This window comes from Marmota marmota, unplaced genomic scaffold (assembly GCF_001458135.2).
Source record: "Marmota marmota marmota unplaced genomic scaffold, marMar, whole genome shotgun sequence".
NCBI classification, from domain to species: domain Eukaryota; kingdom Metazoa; phylum Chordata; class Mammalia; order Rodentia; family Sciuridae; genus Marmota; species Marmota marmota.
In genome coordinates, this window is record NW_025999932.1 from 42624194 (window position 1) to 42631975 (window position 7782).

A 7782-nucleotide genomic window follows, 5' to 3' on the forward strand; every position below is an offset into this window, starting at 1 on the left:
TATATTTTTAAAAATTTATTTATTTTGCATTACAATACTTTTTTTAAAGGAGAGGGAGAGAGAGAGAGAGAGAGAGAGAGAGAGAGAGAATCTCTTTTGTAGATGGACACAACACAATGCCTTTTTATTTATTTATTTATTTATTGTGTGGTGCTGAGAATTGAACCCGGGTCCCGCCCGTGCTAGGTGAGTGCTCTACTGCTGAACCACAATCCCATTCCAACATTACAATTCTTAATACACCATTATAAAATAATTTATTATATCTCTGATTATATATAAAGTATGTTGACATCAAATTCATATCTTCATACATGAATTTTGTATAATGATGAGAATCTCCTTTCACCATCCATGCTATTCTCCTTATCCCTCCCTTTCCCTCCCACCCCTATTCCCTATTTAGAGGTAATCTTCTTCTGTTGCTCTCCCTCCCAACCCCATTTTGAGTCGCCCCCCTTATATCAGAGAAGACATTCGGCATTTGTTTTTTTGGGATTGGCTAACTTCACTTAGCATAATCTGCTCTAATGCCATCCATTTCCCTGCAAATGCCATGATCTTATTATTTTTTATTGCTGAGTAATATTCCATTGTGTATAAATGCCACGTTTTTTTCTCAATTCATCCACTGAAGGACATTAGATTGTCTCCACAGTTTAGCTATTGTGAATTGTGCTGCTATAAACATTGATGTGGCTGTGTCCCTGTAATATGCTGTTTTTAGGTCCTTTGGGTATAGTCTGAGAAGAGGAATAGCTGGGTCAAATGGTGGTTCCATTCCCAGTCTTCCAAGGAATCTCCATACTGCTTTCCAAATTGGCTGCACCAATTTGCAGTCCCACCAGCAAAGTATGAGTGTACCTTTTTCCCGGCATCCTCTCCAGCACTTGTTGTTGTTTGTCTTCATAATGGCTGCCACTCTTACTCGAGTGAGATGGTATCTTAGAGTAGTTTTAATTTGCATTTCTCTGATTGTTAGAGATGATGAGCATTTTTTGTATCTTTGTTGGTTGATTGTATATCATCTTCTGAGAAGTGTCTGTTCAGGTTCTTGGCCCATTTATTGTTTGTATTATTTGTTTTTTTTTTTGGGGGGGGTGCTTATCTTGTTCAGCTCTTTATATACCCTAGAGATTAGAGCTCTATCTGATGTGTGAGGGGTAAAAATTTGTTCCCAGGATGTAGGCTCCCTATTCACCTCATATATTATTTCTTTTGCTGTGAAAAAAATTTTAGTTTGAATCCGTCCCATGTGTTGATTCTTGGTTTTAATTCTTGTGCTATAGGCATCTTATTAAGGAAGTTGCAGCCTAGCCCCACATGATGGAGATTAGGGACTACTTTTTCTTCTATTATATGCAGAGTCTCTGGTTTAATCCCTAGATCCTTGATCCATTTTGAGTTAACTTTGTGCATGGTGAGAGATAGGGATTCAATTTCATTGTGTTGCATATGGATTTCCAGTTTTCCCAGTACCATTTGTTGAAGATACTATCTTTCCTCCAGTGCATGGTTTTGGCACCTAAGGTAGTTGTAATTTTGTGGGTTAGTCTCTGTGTCCTCTATTCTGTACCATTGGTTTACTAGCCTGTTTTGGTGCCAGTATCATGCTGTTTTTGTTACTATTGCTCTGTAATATTGTTTAAGGTCTGGTATAGTCATGCCACCTATTTCGCTTTTCCTGCTTAGAATTGCTTTAGCTATTCTGGGTCTCTTATTTTTCCAGATGAATTTCATGATTGATTTTTCTATTTGTATGAGGAATTCCATTGGGATTTTGATCAGAATTGCATTGAACCTGTATAGTGCTTTTGGTAGTAAGGTCATTCTAATAATATTAATTCTGCCTATCCATGAGCAAGGTAGATCTTTCCATCTTCTAAGGTCTTCTTCTATTTCTCTCTTTAGGGTTCTATAGTTTTCAGTGTAAGGATCTTTCACCTCTTTTGTTAGGTTGATTCCCAAGTTTTTTTTTTTTTTAGGATATTGTGAATGGGATAGTTTTCTTCATTTCCTTTTCAGAGGATTTGTCACTGATATACAGATATGCCTTTGATTTATGGTGTTGATTTTATATCCTGCACTTTGCTGAATTCATTTACTAGTTCGAGAAGTTTCTTGGTAGAGTTTTTTGGGCCTTCTAGGTATAGAATCATATCATCAGCAAATAGTGCTAGTTTAAGTTCTTCTTTTCCTATAGTTATTCCTTTAATTTCTTTCATCTAATTTCTCTAGCCAGTGTTTCAAGAACTATGTTGAATAGAAGTGGTGAGAGAGGGCATCCCTGTCTTATTTCAGATTTTACAGGGAATGCCTTCAGTTTTTCTCTGTTTAGAATGATGTTGGCCTGAGGCTTCTTATAGATAGCTTTTACAATACTGAGGTAAGTTCCTATTATCCCCAGTTTTTCTAGTGTTTTGAACATAAAGGGATGCTGTATTTTGTCAAATGTTTTTCCTGCATCTATTGAAATAATCATATGGTTCTTATCTTTAAGTCTATTGATGTGATGAATTACATTTATTGATTTCTGTATGTTGAACCAACCTTGCATCCAGGTGTTGAATCCCACTTGATCATGGTGCACAATCTTTTTGATATGTTTTTGTATCCAATTTGCCTGAATTTTATTGAGGATTTTTGCATCTGTATTCATTAGAGATATTGGTCTGAAGTTTTCTTTCTTTGAGCTGTCTTTGTCTGGTTTTGGAATCAGGGTGATATTGGCCTCGTAGAATGAATTTTGGAATTTGAAATAGATTGTAGAGTATTGGAATTAGTTCTTCTTTAAAGGTCTTGTAAAGCTTGGCTGTATATCCATCTGGTCCTGGGTTTTTCTTGGTTGGTAATCTTTTGATGGCTTCTTCTATTTCCTCGCTTGATATTGGTCTGTTTAAGTTGTGAATATCTTCCTGACTCAATCTGGGCAGATCATATGAATTAAGGAATTTATCAATGCCTTCACTATCTTCTATTTTATTAGAATATAAGGTTTCAAAATAATTTCTAATGATCTTCTGTATTTCTGTAGTGTCTGTTGTGGTATTTCCTTTTTCATCCCATATGCTAGTGATTTGGGTTCTCTCTCTCCTTCTCTTCGTTAGCATGGCTAAAGGTCTGTCAATCTTATTTATTTTTTCAAAGAACCAGCTTTTAGTTTTGTCAATTTTTTCAATTGTTTCTTTTGTTTCAATTTCATTGATTTCAGCTCTGATTTTAATTATTTCTTGCCTTCTATTGCATTTGCTACTGATTTGTTCTTCTTTTTCTAAGACTTTGAGATGTAGTGTGAGGCCATTTATTTTTTGGCTTTTTCTTTTTTTAAAGAATGAACTCCATGCAATGAATTTTCCTCTTACTACTGCTTTCATAGTGTCCCAGAGATTTTGATATGTTGTATCAGGGTTTTCATTTACGTCTAAGAATTTTTTAATTTCCTCTTTGATGTCTTCTGTAACCCATTGTTCATTCAGTAGCATATTGCTCATTCTCCATGTGGTGCAGGAATTTTTCTTCCTTATTTTATCATTGATTTCCAATTTCATTCCATTATGATCAGATAAAATGCATGGTAGTATCTTTACTCCTTTGTATTTGCTAAGAGTTGCCCTGTGACATAATATATGGTCTATTTTTTGAGAAGGATCCATGTGCTGCTGAGAAAAAAAGTGTATCTGCTTCATGTTGGTTGATATATTCTATATATGTCAATTAAGTCTATGTTATTAATTGTGTTTATGAGTTCTATAGTTTCTTTATTCAACTTTTGTTTGTAAGATCTGTCCAGTGGTGAGAGTGGTGTGTTAAAATCACCCATGATTATTGTGTTGTGGTTGATTTGACTCTTGAACTTGAGAAGGGTTTGTTTGATGAACATAGCTGCACCATTGTATGGGGCATATATTTTAATGATTGTTATGTCTTGTTGGTGTATGGTTCCCTTGAGCAGTATGTAGTGTCCTTCCTTATCTCTTTTGATTAACTTTGGCTTGAAGTCTATTTTATTTGATATGAGTATGGACACCCCTGCTTGCTTCTGAGGTCCATGTGAGTGGTATGATTTTTTTCCCAACCTTTCACCTTCAGTCTGTGTATATCTTTTCCTATCAGATGACTCTCCTATAGGCGGCATATTGTTGGATCTTTTTTTAAAATCCAGTCTACTAGCTTATGTCTTTTGATTGGTGAGTTTAAGCCATTAACATTTAGGGTTATTATTGAGATATGGTTTGTATTTTCAGCCATATTTGTTTATTTTTGTTATTTAACTTGATTTGTTTTTCCTCTTTGATTAGTTTTTCCTTTACTGTACTACCTCCCACTGTTGGTTTTCATTGTTATTTTTCATTTCCTCTTCATGTAATGTTTTGCCAAGGATGTTTTGAAGTGCTGGTTTTTCTAGCTGCAAATTATTTTAACTTTTGTTTATCATGGAAGGTTTTTATTTCATCTTCAATCTTGAAGCTGAATTTTTCTGGATACAAGATTCTTGGTAGGAACCAATTAACTTTCAGCATTTGAAATTTGTTCCAGGATCTTCTAGCTTTCTGAGTCTGTGTTGAAAGATCAGCCATTAACCTAACTGGTTTACCCCTAAATGTAATCTGTTTCCTTTCTCTTGTGGCTTTTAAAATTATCTCCTTATTTTGTATGTTGGACATCTTCATTATAATTGTCTTCGTGTGGATCTCTTGTGATTTTGCACATTCAGCCTCCTGTAGGCTTCTAGAATTTGGATTTCTGTTTCATTCTTCATGTCTGGGAAGTTTTCTAATACTATTTCATTGAACAGTTTGCTCATTCCTTTGGTTTGGACCTCTATACCTTCCTGTATCCCAATAACTCTTAAATTTGGTCTCTTTATGCTATCCCATATTTCTTAGATGTTCTGCTCGTGGTTTCTTATCAGTCTTACTGTGCTGTCTACAGTCTTTTTGAGATGATATACTTTGTCTTCATTGTCTGATGTTCTATCTTCTAAGTGTTCTACTCTGCTGGTAATACTCTCATTTGAGTCTTTAATTTGGTTTATTATTTCCTTCATTTCTAAGATTTCTGTTTGGTTTTTTTTATAACCTCTATCTCCCTGTATAGTTGATCTTTTGCTTCTTGGATTTATTTATGTAATTCATTGTCAAAGTGGTCGTTCGTTGTCTGCATTTGCAGTCTAATGTCTTCTTTGAGACTCCAGATCATCTGAACCATGTATATCCTGAAATCTTTATCTGACATTCCTTCTGCTGCAGATGTTACCTCTTCTAATACTGAATTGTCCTGCATCATTTGTGGTACTTTCTTTCCTTGTCTTTTCATATGGCTCATGCTTCTTTCCAGCTCTGTGTGACTGTTGTGTTAATGTTTTTCCCTTATATATTTATATTGCTCTTGTATAGTTCAAAATCTCTCTGATCAGCTACAGAACCATGCTGGTAGCCTCGCCCACCAATAAATGGCAAGTAAGATTTTCCAAGATGGATTCTGTCTTTTTCCCGCCTAGGGTGTTTGATGTGGTGGGGGGTGCTGGGGATACCTTGTTCTGTGTTCAGAGCTCAGTCTGGTGACCCAAAAGCAAAGTCTCTGCATTCTGCACTGCACCCTTGATTTTAATTATTGCACCACAAAATTGTTATTAAGGAAGGGGGCTAATCCCACATGATGGAGATTAGGGCCTACTTTTACTTCTATTAGATGCTGGGTCTCTGGTTTTGTTCCTAGGTACTTGATCCATTTTGAGTTGAGTTTTGTGCATGGTGAGAGATAGGGGTTTCATTTCATTTTGTTGCATGCGGATTTCCAGTTTTTCCAGCACCATTTGTTGAAGAGGCTATCTTTTCTCCAATGCATGTTCTTGGCCCCTTTGTCTAATAAAAGCTAATTGTAGTTTTGTGGGTTAGTCTCTGTGTCCTCTATTCTGTACCATTGGTTTACCACTCTGTTTTGGTGCCAATACCATGCTGGTTTTTTTTACTATTTCTCTGTAGTATAGTTTAAGGTCTGGTATAGTGATGCCATTTTGACTGGAGTCAGATTAAATCTTAAGAGTAGTTTTGATTTGCATTTCTCTAATTGCTACTGATGATGAACATTTTTTCATATATTTGTTGATTGACTGTATATCATTTTCTGAGAAGTGTCTCTGTAGGTCCTTGGCCCATTTTTTGATTAGGTTATTGTTTTTTTGTTGTTGTTGTCGTTGTTGTTTGTTTCTTTTGTTTTTATTTTTATTTATTTATTTTTGATGTTTAGCTTTTGGAGTTCTTTATATACCCTAGAGATTAGTGCCCTTTCTGATGTGTGAGGGGTAAAGATTTGCTCCCAACATATAGGCTCTCTATTTATCTCACAGATTATTTCTTTGGGCTGAGAAGATTGACTTTTGTTTGAAGTCTACTTTATTTTATATGAGGATGGAAACCCCTACTTGCTTCCGCAGTCCATGTGAGTGGTATGATTTTTCCCAAACCTTCACCTTCATTCTGTGGATGACTTTTTCTTTGAGATGAGTCCCTTGGAGGCAACATTTTTTTAATACAATCTGCTAGTCTATGTTGTTTGGTGATTTTAGGCTACTAACATTCAGGGTTATTATTGAGACATGATTTGTATTCCCAGCCATTATTGTTTATGTTTGGTATTTAACGTGACTTGTTTTCTCCTCTGATTAGATTTTCCTTTAGTGTAATACCTCTCTCTGCTAATTTTTTCATTGTTTTTTATTTCATCTTTTCGGAATATTTTGCTGACAATGTTCTGTAGTACAGGCTTTCTAGTTGTAAATTCTTTAAACTTTTGTTTATCATGGAAGGTTTTTCTTTCATCATCTATCTGATCCTGGGTTTTTCTTGGTTGGTAGGCTTTTGATGGCATTTTCTATTTCTTTACTTGAAATTGATCTATTTAAATCATGTATGACCTCATCCTAGGTTTGGGTAAGTCATATTTCTCAAGAAATTTGTTGATGTCTTTGATATTTCCTATTTTATTAGAGTATAAATTTTCAAAATAGTTTCTAATTATTTTCTGTATTTCAGATGTGTCTGTTGTGATGTTTCCTTCTTCATATTGTATTTTAGTAATTTGAGTTTTCTGTCTTTTTCTCTTCATTAGCATGGCAAGGGATTTATCTATTTTATTTATCTTTTCAAGGAACCAACTTTTTGTTTTGTCAGTTTTTTCAATTGTTACTGTGGTTTCAATTCATTAATTTCAGCTCTTATTTTAATTATTTCTTGTCTTCTACTGCTTTTGGTGTTGATTTGTTCTTCTTTTCTAGGGCTTTGAGATAAAGTTTTAGGTCATTTACTTGTTGACTTCTTATTCTTTTAATGAATTCACTCAATGCAATAAACTTCCTTCTTGGTTAATTGGGAGAAGATGGCCGCTGTGCACGGGGGTTGCTGAAGTGCTGAGCGTGGTGCTCAGAGCATCAGCTTTAATCGAGATTTCGCACAGTGTGTAAGAGCTCCTTTCACTGTTAATCTGTAGTGGACCACTTTGCGAAGCAGCAGGAAGAACAAAGAGATCGTAAAAGAGACGCTTGGCTCCCGGACGCTTTGCTGCCCAGAGCCGCGGGCGCTTTGCTCCCATCTGCTTCCTCTTTCGCTTCGCTCCGGGCAGAGAAGGTGAATGTGTAATCAGCAGTGGATTGTAAGTACCCGAGGCAAAGAAAGCTCAGTGCGCCCCGCCTTTATTTTTTTTTGGAATATTTTTTATACAGGGAGAGTTTGTGGATTGGGATTGTTGGCTGGGCTGCGGTTTCTGTGCCGAAAATCCACTCCG

The 7782-nt window shown here is 35.7% G+C and overlaps 1 pseudogene; it reads left to right on the forward strand.

Moving 5' to 3' along the window:
* Positions 1–7782, forward strand: part of LOC107140813 — a 48170-nt pseudogene that overhangs the window by 10575 nt on the left and 29813 nt on the right.